Consider the following 14,478-nt stretch of genomic DNA (forward strand, 5'->3'; position numbering starts at 1 on the left):
CTCACACACACATACTACACTCACAGGAAGAGACATAGGGCACAGAATTTCAAATGCGTGATCACATACCATACAGACTCACACTGATAATACACATAAAGACACAATCACATGCATACACAGATATGTCCACACACCTTCAAGATACTCATCCACACAAAGGCACATAGAAGCAGTCATGTGGACAGCCACAGGCCTTCACACACCCACGCATGCTCACACCCACGCCATTGCCTCAGCCTCTGCCTAGCCCAGAGAGGAAGGAAGAGCCTCATCCCTTCAGCGGGCAGGGAACTGGGAAGTAGCTTACCCAAATCTGTGAGTTCCCTTGGCCGAGGCACATACACGAGCTCTGAGCAGGCACTTGTGTGAGCTTGAACACACACATACTCATACACGCTCCAGCCCCCAATCTCATGCTCCTGGCCCCCATCTCAGCAGGCCGGACAAAAGAGCTCATCGGTGAGGTTTGTGGTGAGGAGATGAGAAGGCTGGCAGGGAGCAGCTGCTGTCACCATGGCTACCAGCTGACCCACTTCTCCTCCACCCAGCCTGGCCCACCCAGCCCAGGCAAGGGAGGACAGGCAGCATTGGGCAGGGGGGCCCTCTCCCATCACACACAGTAAAGGGGTGGCCCTCTGAGGGTGTGGTAAGGGACGAGTTAAGCATTAAACAGGCTGGGTCCTGCATAGGAAGGCAATATCCAGACCTCCCTTGAGGGGAACAAGGTGCCGAGGAGATGGCACCTGCAAGACCCAGCTCTTTGTCTCCCCCAGCATTGGGGCCTCTGGCCTCAGGGACCCACAATGGTTATGCCCTTGCCCTGGACACATTCTTATACAGTCCTCACAGCAAAATGGAGAGAGGGGTGGCCAAGCCCAAAGCTGAGACCCCCAGACTCCAAAAACTCAGGATACCCAAGGGTGAGGCAGACCCAGAGCTGGGTGAGCCCTGTGTCCTGTTCAGAACAAGATTCTTGAGGTCAGGGCTTGTCCTTCCCGCTTGGACTGGGGGCTGCTGGGGGCATGGCCATGCCTTCTATCTTTGGACAGGGCTGCTATGTGTCTTCTCTCAGCCAAGGGGCTCTTGAGGACATGGCCATGTGTCTTCCCTCAGAACTAGGGACACAGAGGAACAACAGAGCCCTCAGATAACTCAAGTTTTATGAGGAGATAGGTCACAAAGCAGAATCAATCACTCCTGTGCGACAGCCTCCCGTAGCTCCCCATTGCTTCCAGTAGAAAGTAAAAGCTCCTCATCAAGACCCACAAGCCAAGTGCCCCAGCTCGTCCCATGCTTTTGCCCCTCCTCTGGATTCCAGTCACACTGACCTTTTTGTCACTCCTCAAAAGTACCACTTTGTCAACTGTCTGCCTGAAATGCTCTTCTTTAGCTGCCCTCATGTTCTGTGGCCCCCAGATTTGTCTGTCATGCCATCTTTGCCTGCCTGATCCATACACATCACTCAGTCCCAGTTTGAATGTAATTTCCTAGGACAGTCTTCACAGACAAGGTTAGTCCCCTACTGTGCTCCCCCAGACTCTGTACTGTTCCCACACGTGATGGGTTGAATTGTTACCCCACAAAAAAAGATACATTGAGGTTCTAGCCTAATATCTCAGAATATGACCTCAGAATAGGGTCATCGCAAATGTGATTACTTGAGGTCACACTGGAGTAGAGTAGGTCCTTAATCCAAGATGACTGCTGTCCTTGTAAGAAGATGGCCTTGTGAAGACAGAGACACATAGGGAGGACACCTGTGTGAGGATGGAGGTAGAGATTGGAGTGATACAGCAACAAGCCAAGGGATGCCAAGGATTGCCAGCTGTCACCAGAAGCCAGGACAGAGCAATGGAACAGTGTCTCCCTCAGAGCTCTCAGAAGGAATCAATCTTGCCAACACCTTGATTTTGAACTTCTAGCCTCCAGAACTGCAAGAAAATAAATTTCTGTTGTTTAAGCCATCCAGTCTGTGGCACAGGTTACAGCTGCCCTGGGAAATGAATACACCGATGTTCCTAACTTATTCAGTGCCTGTCGTCCACATCCCACTCCCTGGCCATGAGCTGCCTGGAAACAGGAACCACATCATCTTCACCCTGAACTCCCAGTGCCTGGCACAGGTCTGGCACATTGTAGGGCTCTGTAAATATTTGTGGAATGAATGAACGGTGATCTAAAATAAACATGGAATCAATAGTATTTATAGCTGAATAGCAGAATTGTGAGTCATTTTTATTTTCTTCATGTGACATATTGTGTTTTCTAAAGTTATCACTTCAGAAACTGTATTAATTATGTATGTTATCATAAAGAACAAACTAAAACACATTTTTTTTCATAAAACATACATTAAAATAACAGACATTTCTACTACTGCGTGTTTTGTGAAGAAGGAAAAGTTTTGCTATATACTTGATAACTGCTTTTTTATTGATTAATTGATTTCTCCTCATGTTGCTAGAGTGCTTTCACGAGTCAGATTTAGAGTTTGAGCTCTGGGGTCTTGTGGGACATAGATTCCGGGCAGGAAGGGTCCATGCAGAATATGCATGCTTCTCAGCCATCTCTACCATCCACTGCTTGTGGGATCTGGGCAGATGTGGCACCTGTCACCTAACAGGGGCTGCTAGACTTCACCTAACAGGGGCTGCTAGACTTTGGCACTTGAGAACACCATCGGCCCAGGCAGAAGGTCACTCCCAAACAAAGCAAGCTCCTGCCCTCAATGAACACACTGTCCAGTGCTTCTCAAACTTAAATGTGCTCAAAAAATCACCTGGGGATGTTGTTGAAATGCAAATTCTGATTCCTTGGGTCCCAGATGGAGCCTGAGATTCTGCATTTCTAACAGACTCCCATGTTGCTGGTTCACGGACCACCTGAGGCACTGAAAGGTAGAGATAAAATATTCTGGTTGTTCTGCAGAAGGAGTGATGACCAGAGAAGGCGTCAAGGGAGAGTGCATTGCAGAGCATCTCAAAAGACAGGTGGGATTTGGAGAGGTAGAGTTGGCAGGAAAGTGGTGGGAATTCCCTGGGAAGATCCAGAGAGAAAACTTTATGTTCAGAGACAATGCCGTTGGAGTAGAAGGTAAACATGACTGTGAAGAGTGGGCTGGAAAAGGTAGGTTGGGAATAGCCAATGAAGGGCTCTGAATGCAGAACTAAGAGGTTTAGCTTTAATCTTGAAGGGAGCAAAATCTGACATAACTGAGATGTAATACATTATAGAGATCAATCTGACACTGAGCACAGAATCAGAAGAAAGCCTGACAGCAGGAGGAACAGTCAGGAAGCAGTAAGGGCTGCATTGCTTCAGATAGTGCAGGTGTAGAGGAAAGAATGGCCAGGAGTCATGGGAGGGTTTGGGGGGGGCGGGGAGCTGGCTAGAGTTAATAATGTGACAAGTTTGGAGAGAAAAAGAAAAAAAAAAAAAAAAACAGAATTCAAGGTGATTTATAGGAAGGGTGGGGGATGAGAGGTGACATCGGCTGAGCTAAAGGTCTAGAGAAAAAAAATGGCTTAAAGGGAATGATTCCCCGTTTTAGATATGATAAGTGTGTGATGATATTGCAACTCCCACATGGAGGTGTTGGGCAGGTAAGCAGACGCACTGGAGCTCAGAAGAGTATTGTGAGTGGGCAAGATTTGGGTATGTTCCCCAGAGGAAAAAGTGGGGTATGGAAAGGAAGGAGAATGCCCAGAGAAGAGTACAGAGGGAGGAAAAAGCGAGAGGTAATATCCACAGTTAGGGATAAGAGGAAAGTGGAACCCACCAAAGTGGGGTGAATCAGCAGTTAAAACTAGGGGAAGATGGCATAAGATGGCCAACCTGGAGGCCCCACCACACCCTGACCCTGAGACCAAGAAGAGGCCTGCCCAGCCCAGGATGCAGGAGGGAGGCCAGGGAGCACCCCGACTCTCTCTTAGGGGTCAGGGGAAGCCCAGGTCTGAAAAAGAGCACAGCGTATATGGAAAGCAGAATTTGGACTGGTAGAGAAGGGGGCTAGATCCCCCAGAGAAGGCCAGAGCTGCAGCAAAATCCCCAAAGCCCTCTGGCTCCCAAGCACTCATTCTAGCTCAGCCCAAGCACAGGAATGATAATCCTCCCACTCAAACACACACAGCACTTGCACACCCACATGACTACAGAAGCCCCAGGGCAAAGCAGAGAAGGTAGGGGAAAAGGTCTTTGGAGCAAAGCCTTATTGCTGGGTAGTACATACTTTATCAACCCACTGGGACTATTTTAAGAGTGAGCAGGGACTACTAACAATCACACAGAGACCACAGGTGTAAATCAGGACTATCCCTGGTAAACCCAGCAGTATGGTCATCCTAGCCCTGGGAAATAGTGGAGCTCAACAAAACACCCATTTGGTCCCTGTTCCCCCTTCCTAGATGGGCTGGCAGAACTGACAGACAGGCTAGAAGGACAGGCTAGCTCATCCTCGGAGGCAGGGCCCCTGCTGAGGGTGCTGGTGGATGGGGAAGTCTCTCTCCTCCCTGCCCCACCGCAGCCTGAGCGCCAACGCCCCCTTCAGGGGAGACGCAGCAGCATCAAGGACAGCGGCCGGTCGCGCTGCTCCTTGCCTGCCTGGGTTTTTTATCAGGGCTGCTGCTAGGCCGGATCAATATTTCATGGGTGTAGGGGCTCAGGTTACCAGCTCCGCGCCAAGCCGGAAGGCGCCACCCACTCCCGCCACCAGCCTTGGGGACCCTCCTCGGGAACTCAGAACACCCGAAGCCTCAGCCCAAATAGACACCGTCCTCAACGTATTCCGAATTCCCACCGCAGCCCACTGTCCACCCCCAATCCCTTTCCAGGGCACAGAGGCCTGCGTGCACACCACATGATTTCAAGTGGCCACTCAGACACACCACATAGCCAGACATGAGCTGTACAAAGCCGACAACATACACAAAACAACAGGCACACACCACACCCAGCAAACAAGCCGCCTAGACACACATCACGCACGCACACGCGCACACACACACACACACACACACACACACACTATATGCCTCAGACACATTACATGGAGATGCATTCACCATAGATCCACATGCACATCACACACAGACATTTGAGATACCCTGTCACTCATGCTGCACAAAAACTCTCTCACAGAGAACCTCAGACATGACACGAAGATGTCTTTATCATAGACACACACGTCACACACCCACACATGCATGCATGCACACACACACATACACACACAACATGATCTCCGAGAGACCCCCAGACATATCACTCAGAGTGACATTCGTCATAGACACACACACATTCCATGTACATATACATATAAACTTAAACTCTCACATGCACATACATACACAACATACCTTCACAGAGACCCTCGGACATTCACTTTGGATAGTCCCACACTATCCAGGCCCCCCACCCTCCTGGAGCCCAGGCCTCCCCTCCCACTGTGGACATGGGACTGAGGAGAGGGCAGGCAGGTCTTGGGCCCAATGGATAAATCTTGTGTCCTCTGAGGCTTCCTGGGTTTGATGCTCAATCCCCAGGAGCAGGCAGTCAGCAACACAAAAAGGTGGGGAAGCAGAGAGCAGGTGAAAGGGGACCTTTGAGACCTCAAAGCCTCCTGGCTTCACTGTCCCTAGGCCCCATGTTCTGGGGCATGAGGCTCTGGGGACAGTCTGGCCATCATCCACAGCCTCGGCAGTCCCTGAAACTCCAGGCCTTTGGGAGGCCCTGACACCTGTGTTGTGCAAAGAGACGGGGAGAACTGTGGAGCCTGCAGCTCCCGCTCCTCTTGGGAGTGTCCAAACCCTGCCTCAGAGATGAGGGGGCACCCTTCCCCATCCAGATACCCCAACTTCAAGAGCCACCCCCCCTCAAACAGGCTGAAGGGACAGCGGCACAAATTCTCCTGTCTGCAGGACAATCATGGCAGGATTCTCTGAAAGAAAGCCAAGCCAGGGCACAAGGTGAGGAGAGAGAAGCGGGCTGGCACAGCACAAAGAGATGCCCAAAGTTACCAGGTAGGTGGGAGGGACCTTCAAGATTATCTAGGCCAATGGTTCACATCTCTATCATCCCCGTACCACTTTCCAATTTTGCATCATCTACATAACACTGTCCTCCCTCAACGACATCTGCCAAATCTATATACTCCTGAGGTGCTCATTATTCGTTTTCTCAAAATTTACACTTTTATATGCATTTACTTTAAGTAGAAACTCGGTATTACTACTATAAACAGGAAGCCAATATCACTTTTAATAAATGGAAAATGACAGTAAAATAAAGTCGGTATTAACAAAGCTATATTATTAAATTTTAGCTACATGGAACTGCCAGTCAGGATCTCTTTGATGAAAAGGAGAGGGTGGCAAGTATTGGAAAGTTGTTAAAGATGCACTAGCACTACACTGACACTCTCCCTGGGACAATCTTGGATTTGATAGAGCTGAAAGGAAACCAACTTTCTCACTATGTGATTCAATGTCGTGCAAAGGCAGGCCCAAGAGCCACTGAGTCATCTCAAGTATCAATGAAGGTACCACTCTCCATGTTGGGAAGCTCTAGGCTTGCCCGCCTTCTATAGAAGGTTGGGCACAGTGGCCAGCTGGCACCCTGCTGCCATGGTCCATTCCGGTAATAACAATCCTTAGAAATTGCTCAGTTCTTTCCTATTTACAAATCGCCCTTCCACCCACTATCTAATACTAGACCCAAAAATTATCATCCCCATTTTTTCATGAGGGAACTAAGGCTATGGAAGGTTAAGAGACTTGTCTACAGCAGCAGTCCCCAACCTTTTTGGCACCAGGGACAGGTGCTTCTGTGAAAATCTAATGCTCGATGATCTGAGGTGGAGCTGAGCAGTGATGCTAGCGCTGGGGAGCGGCTGCAGATACAGATGAAGCTTCACTTATTCACCCACCGCTCACCTCCTGCTGTGCAGCCTGGCTCCTAACAGGCCTTGGACTGGTCCGTGGCCCAAGGTTTGGGGATCTCTGGTTTAGAGGCACACAGCTACACAGGATTGATCCACAAGCAGGAGACCCTCTCCCTACCTGAATGACTTTTCTACTCTACCTTCATCCATCTGTCCCGCCGTTGGGAGCCCTTGCTCTGGACTGACCCTCATCGGGCAGTGGGGAGTAGAGGGAGGATGGTAGTTGGTTATCTGCCCATGAGGCCCTCACAGTTCCAGAAAACAAATGGGCAAGTGTATAAGTAGCTGAAGTTAAGAGAGGTTAAGAGCTTTTACTCTGGAGTCACACTGTCGTGTGTCCCTAGCTTGTAAAGGCCACCTCTCTGATCCTCAGTTTCCTTGTCTGTAAAATGAAGATAATAATAGTATCTATCTCCAAGAGTGTGAGGATTAAGTGAAATCATGCATATGCGTAGTGTCTGGCACAGAGTAAATGCTCAAAAATGTTTAGTACTAGAGAAATATAAAAAATAGAATTAATGTAGATAAAAAATGACTGATAAGAGTAGGCATGGTACGGTTCTTCGCTGAGGAAAGGAAATGAGCTAAGTCTTTGAGGATAGGTAGGCTTTTAGAAGAGAGAACTGTCCTAATGGCTCATGCCCTTCTCCTCCCTCACTCTAAGGAGAAGTGAGAAAATTCAGGGTCTCATCTCACCATCTCTCTGCTCAGGCCTCTGAATGACACTTCAAAGGTTCTTCAGAGCCTGCCTGGGCAGTGCTGCCTCAGGATAAGACTCCCCTTTAAGTTACAATGCCCAGTCTGTTTCCTCTAGGTGCTATCCAGATGGAAGGTTGGAGGCCAGGCCCACGGTGGTACTCTAAGAATTCTAGAAGATGTCTTTTGAAGTACTTTCCTTGATAACAAAAAACCCTACTTTCTCTAAGGGGGTCAAGAACCATGTTTGCATGTCTGACTTTATGATCCTTCCCAGCAGGCTGCAGTTGAGTGGACCAGGGTGGGCACCTGACCCACTCAGCCAATCAGACTTTTCGTCTGTTAGTTTGGACTTGGACCTGTCAAACCCTTGGTTCTATCTCTAAATATGCCTGGAAATGAGGGGCACAATACAGAAACTAATAGTGGCCCAGAATCTGGAAAAGCAGAGAAAACAGTTTGTGGAGACAAAGGTAAAGGTGGCCAGCAAGGTGCAGAGAATGGCTGCTTCAATTTCTCCTGGTCTACAGATCCTGCTTCCCAGAGGCTAACAATTTTTGGTCCCTCAGTTCCCAGGAATCCCTTGTGTCCTTGTAATAAACCCCGCTGTATTACTAAAGCTGGCTTGAGTGGGTTTCTGTATACAAGCAAAGACCTAATTAAGACAGGGGAGAAGCTGGGAGCTGGAGACACAAAGATGAACAATCCTGAAGAAAAATAATCACTGTGCCTGCACTGGAGGAGCTCAGTTTAACGAGAGACAAAGAGGAAGACATGGAGACTCCATACAGATGCAGCTGAGGGAGGTGGGCTAACTCTGCCTAGGGAGGGCCGGGAGGGTTCCTTAGAGACTTCACAGCAAAGGTGGCAGCTGAACTGGTTTTGACAAATAAAGGACTTTCTCCAGAGAGACAAAGCAGGGGTGGGGAGGCATCACGGGCAGAGGGAACAGCAAGTGCAGAGGCGCAGAGGCACAAAACAGCTGATACGCTAGAGGAACTGCCAGGAGTTCAAAGTGTGGTAAGGGAGCAGGGGAGATGAGGCTGGAGAGGCAGATCACAAAGGGCTTTGAATACCATGCTGAGGCCTTTCCTGTCAGCAATGGGGAGCTACTGAAGTATTTTAAGTACCAGGGGTGACAGGGTCAGTTCTGTGTTTTAGAAAGATGGCTCTGGTATTGTAATGAGAAAGGATTAGAGAAGGCAGGAAGACCAGAGGATGCTGTAGCAATGATTCATCTATTCCTTCATTCACTGAACAGCTTACTGTGTACCTACTATGTGCCAGGGCTAGGCAAAATGGTATTCCTGACCCCATGGAGTTCACAGTCTAGCGAGAAAGAAAGACAAAGGAAAAGCAATTCCAGTGTGATGAGTACCATGAAGAAGTACAAGGTCCTATGGAGGCGGATGGTGTTTAGTTTCCGGTTTTTAGGCTTTGCTGCAGAAATGGCGTTCAAGCTGGTATATACAGGATAAGTAGGAGTTAACAGGGCATCAGGAGGAGGACTGCATTCCAGGATGAGGGACATGTGTGAAAGTTCTGCAGCTCAGGGAGAGGGAGATGCAAGATGATACAAAAAGGTAGGCAAGGACCAGTTCATACAGGGCCTCGCAGATTACATCAGAGTCTAGCTTTTATTCCAAGAAGTCTTGGAAGGGTCTTAAGCAGGAAAATGGTATAAACATTTATGTTTAGAAGATCACTCCAGCTACAGTGGGAAAATGAAATCAAGTGAGGTAAGAATAGAAATGTAAGGAGACCAGTTTAGGAGGCTGACGCAGTGGTCCAGGTGAGAGCTCATGGTGGCCTAGGACGGGGTGGCGGGCAGGGAGAGAGATGACAGATTCCAGAGAGATATTCAGGAGAACTAACAGGACTTGCTGAGGATTGGCTGTGGGATGTGGGGGTGAGGGAGAGGGAGGTGTCCAGGAGAACTTCCAGCTTTCCAGCTTGAGCAAGTGGGTGGATGGTGGTGGCAGAGATGAGCTGGGGACATTGGAGGCAGAGCAGGTGCTGGCAGGCGGAGCTGGGGACCTGGGTTTGGACCTGAGGCTGATTGCGAGACATCTAAATGTGGCCCAGGAGGCAGTTATACCTTCAGGTCTTGAGCCCAGAAAAGGTAATTAAAGTCAGAGAGTAGATGAGATTATCTGGTAGTCGGGGAGAAGTGTGCGACGGGGCAAGAAAATGGGCCGGGCAGCTCCGAGGAATCATGGTAGCAGCAGGGACTGGGGCAAGAGTGACTAGGAGCTCTGAGCTTGAAAAATCAGAACCATGAAATCCAAAGGTTACTTCCTTCAGCCTTTGGGAGACATCTGGACTTGGTTCCACCTTTCCTGGCCAAGCACGACGCCTCGGCTCAGGCGCTTCCCCGCTGAGACAGCCCTCCCTTCCCCACAACACCCTCCTCCTTGGCAAACTCCGAGTTGCCCCTCAGACCCAGCTCAGGGGCCCCTTCTCATAGCTGAAGACTTCCCTGGTCCAGGCATGTGCTCTGCAGTCCAACAACCTGGTTTGAATCCCAGCTGTGCTACTTGATGGCTATGTGACTTTGGCCAAGAAATTTAACCTCATTTTCCTCATCTATACAATGGAAATAATAATAGTACCTACCTCATAGGGCTATTTGAAGATGAGTATGTAAAGTGCTTAGCAGAAAACTTAGCACACAGTAAGCACTAAATAAATGTTACTATTATTAACATCCCACCCACCCCGGGACAGTTAGTCATGTCCTCCACCTTATACCTCCTCCACTTGGGAACTATTTGCAGGTCTGTGTCCCTCCCTGTCTCCTCCTACCCCCACCCAATGTGCAGGGCTATATAATATGTAGGGCCCAGTGCTTAATGAAAATGCAGGACCCCTTATTCAAAATTATTCAGAATTTCAAGATGGTGACAGCAAAACATTAAACCAAGTGTAGGGTCCTTCTAAGCGCAGGGCCCTGTACAACCACAGACTCATGAAACCAGCCCTGCCCCCACCCACAGCCAGCCCTGGGCCTGGCCCAAGTAGGTGTTAGCCCCCATGCAACAGAGTAAAAATGCTAACTAACATTGAGATAGAGTTTTGTGATCTCCATCTGGAATTTAATTTAATTTTATCATCCCCATAGAAAGATAATATCAATCCCATTCAATAGTTGAGGTTCAGAGATGGGGTGTGCCTTGCCGGAGGTCACCAACATCTTGAACTGGAGATCTGGGATGGGAACATAGGCCAGCCTGGTGCCTCAGCCCTGCCGCATGCCCTCTGGCTCTGCAGGTGGATTGGGAGAACCTGATCCCAAAGGATGAACTCTGTCAACAAGGCCCAGAGTGAGAGAGCTGGAGGAACTGGGACTGGTCCTCTCCCTCCTGAGATGAACCACATAAACAACCAGGTCCCTGGGCACCAGGGCTGCTGCAAGGGAAGGGGGTAGGAAAGGGCAAAAGGTCACTTCTGAGAAGGTTCTGCCTGAGGGCCATAGACCCCAGCCCACACTCTGGAAGTGGGATTCTGCCTCCTCTACTTAAAATCTCTTAGGGGCTGCCCTTGGCTTCAGGACAATTCCCAAATCTTTAGTATCCTGCTAGACCAGGGAGTTTCGGCCTGGCTGTGCTGACGCCTGCCCACTCTCTACCCTCTTTCTACCCCTGCTGCCCTTCTCCCATCACACAAGGCCTGTTCCTACCATCACTGAAGCCTTAGCACACACTGTTCCCTTTCCTTCACCCCTTCTTCTTTGCCTCCTCAACTCCTTGTCACCCTAGTCTCCCTGACTCCCTTCTTTCAACACATGTCACCTGCTCTGGGCCATCTCCTGGCTAGAATGGACCTTCCCAGAGGCAGGGTCTGCCTGGCTCACAGAGCTTGGTACATCAGGTGTCTGAACGCATCGCACTCAGCAGGGAGCGGGGTCTACCCTCTTTCTCCCCTTCTCTCCACTCCTCCCACTCCTACCTTCCTTTTTTTTCTAGTCCAGGGCCCCTCACACCTTTTCTTGAGCACAAGGTGTGAGAAACCCAAATCTGCAAAGGGAAGAGAATCATCATACACTATGCACCCTCCACCTGCCAGCCGTGGGCTGGGTGCTGGACATCCAGTTAGTACATTTAATCCCCCAAACACCTTCATGGGGGTAGGGCAGTATGGGTGTAAATTATTCCTATTTTCCGGAGGAGTGTGAGACTACCTGCTTGAAATGGTAACAGAGCCTGTAAGTAGAGGATGCGGCATTTGAACACACGTCTGCCTGCTGCCCGAGTACCTGGTGTCTGTGACTCACCGTTCACAGCCAGCTCACCTCCAACCAGGGAGCGACTGTTTCTCACCCGTGCCCTCAGTTCACACACACCCCAGGCAACACAGTCCCTCTGTTAGATCAGCAAAACACCAGTGTAGAGGCCAATGTAGAAACCACTCCTTCCTTGGGTCAACAAAATGCCAGTGTGGGAGAAATACCTCCAGGTCAGCCAGACACTAATCAGGGAGACACCCCCATTGTCAGCGAAGTGCCCGTACAGGTGGTACACCTTGCATCCCCAGTCAGCAAAAGGCCATTGTGAGAGATACTCCCCTATACCACCCTCTGCCCAGGCCCATGACATGGGCTAGGGGTGTACAGATAGAGTCCTTCAAGGTGGTGCTCCCAGGATGGGGGAGGCAACATAGCTGGGGCTGCTGCTGCTGCCTGGGGAAGAAGGTTGTGGCTGGGGAATGGGGCAGACTCGGTGAGAGTTCTCACATGGCACTAATGAAATCAACCACCAGCTTGTGCCCCCCCGCTCCCGAGGGACCCTCCAGGCTCCAGCTGATGCAATGCCCAGGCCGGATAATTGTTTTCTTCCTTCCTTAAAGGGCCAGCTGCTGTTACAGCTGCATACATAATCCAGACCCTGGACAGACCCCGTAGAACTTAGTACCTGGTTAGGGATGGGGGAAGCACAGAAAGGAGCACCTCAACCCTGGGTTCTACAGAAGAAAATCCAATTAATGTCCAGAGACTAGAGGTGTCTGTGAGCAAGAAGGGAGAGAAAGATAATAACACAGAGACAGTGGCCCACGAGACCACATGCCCAGAGGGAGGGACCTTGGTCCCTGCTGGTCCTCAGCACCTGACTCCTGCCTGCCTCTCCTGTCAAGTCCTTGGCACAGGAATTGGTGGTGAGTTCAGCAGCTATCTTACCGAGCTCCCTGAGTGCTAGGCACTGTGTTAAGCAGCCTAAACCCACCATTTTATTTACTCCTCCCAGCAGATCTAGAAGGTTGGTCTGTTTTACTAAAGGAAGCTCAGGGAGGGGAAGTGATTTCTTGAATAGCAACAGCCAGAAAGTGGCACCGACTGGGTCTGAAGCCAAGTTTGCCTAACTCAGGGCTTCATATCCTGCAGAGGGTCAAGTAGGTGTTGAACCACAGGGCTGGAGGACCCTAAGCCAGGCAGCCTGGCACAGAGGGCAAGGAAGGGGTCTGTGGGCCCTAAACAGACTCTGAAGGGCATGGTGCTTGGTTTAAGCACAGGTTTCACAGACCCCTTCCCTAACCACCACCCCCCCAAGAGAATGTCCCATTAGGCTGCCCACATGCCCTTAGGGATAGTTGGCAGCTGCCTGATTACAGACTAATTGGTGGCTGGCAGCAACTGTGGGGCTGGCTAGTTAACCCCTTGGTGACCAGGCCTATCCCAGAAAGGCCCTCTCCCACCACTTCAGGCCTCAAACCCAAGGACTCTAAACTTAAGTCATCGCAGACAGAAGACAGGACCAAAGAGGCAGCAGCCTTCCTCTCCACACCCAGGCAACATCCCTGGAGCTGGGGTTGGATACTGACATTCATCCAGGCTCCCTAGCCCCGTAGGGCCACATCCAAACGGCTCCCAGGTGGCAGTGCCAGCCAGCACCCCTGTTCTCTGGCCTTGGTTATGGGACTGCCAATCGCATCCAGGACCACAGGCGCTATGGGCCCTCCCTGCGTTTTCAGGCTCAGGATACTGGGAACCCACTCCTCAAGACTGGGCTGTCCAGAGAAGGTGATGTGGGCGTGGGTTCAGGCGGCCTGGAGGCCAGCCAGTGAAGATACACTCCCTTGAATGAGAAGGTGCCCAGGTTGCTCACCAAGGGTCTTGCCAAGCCTCCCTGAACCTTGGACTCCCCACCGTGGATTGACCAATTTGCCTTTCCCAGCTTCCCAGAAGCCCCCTCTTCCCATTCTAGGGCTGGAGTGAACACCACCCCTTTTCTTTCATGGAGTGGGGGGTCCTCTAGGCACCACAATGGTGTCTCACAGGGAAGAAAGAGTGGCTGCTTCTCAACCAGGGCACGGGCAGGACAGAGAAAGGCAGGCTGCCTTCCAGCTCCCTTTCCAGGAGGGATTTTAAGCACTTTCCAAAAATGCCATGCGAGGCAATGCTGTTGAAGACCAGGGCCCCAGATGCTCTGAGCATCAGCAAAAAACTCAAGACTGTGGGGTCCCTTACCCCATTTTCCAGGCTTCCTCAAACACTCCATGTTCCCCTCTTATACCTTAGCCCCCACCCCAGAGCCATCACACACACTATGCTCATTCCCCGGGCTCCCGCCCCCCAGACCCTGCGCGCTCAGATCCCTACGTGGCGCCTCCCGGCCGGAGCCCCTCTTCTCTCCCCGGGTGGTCCCCCAGACCTCCGCAGCCCCATCCCCACGTCCACTCCCAGGCGAGCAAGGCCTACTGACTTACCCGGAGGCGGGGCTGGGGTCCAGACAGGGAGGGGTCTCCGCTGGCGGAGGCGGCTTTGCGAGGCGGGGCAGGTGCTGCCCCGGGACCCCGCCCCGCGGACCCGGCGGTAGGCGCGGCCCGGTCCCAGGCGGGCGGCGGACTCC

At 51.0% G+C, this 14,478-nt stretch overlaps 1 protein-coding gene across 1 annotated transcript in view; it reads right to left on the reverse strand.

The window, feature by feature from the left end:
• Positions 1 to 14,472, reverse strand: part of RIMS3 (regulating synaptic membrane exocytosis 3) — a 33,496-nt gene extending 19,024 nt beyond the window's left edge. Inside the window, exon 1 of the mRNA XM_006903978.3 lies at positions 14,336 to 14,472. The gene's annotated coding sequence lies outside the window, so the exon portion shown is untranslated. The remainder of the gene's footprint in view (positions 1 to 14,335) is intronic.
• Positions 14,473 to 14,478: the final 6 nt, after the last annotated feature.

The sequence above is a fragment of the Pteropus alecto genome, unplaced genomic scaffold, assembly GCF_000325575.1.
Source record: "Pteropus alecto unplaced genomic scaffold, ASM32557v1 scaffold170, whole genome shotgun sequence".
Classification (NCBI taxonomy): Eukaryota; Metazoa; Chordata; class Mammalia; order Chiroptera; family Pteropodidae; genus Pteropus; species Pteropus alecto.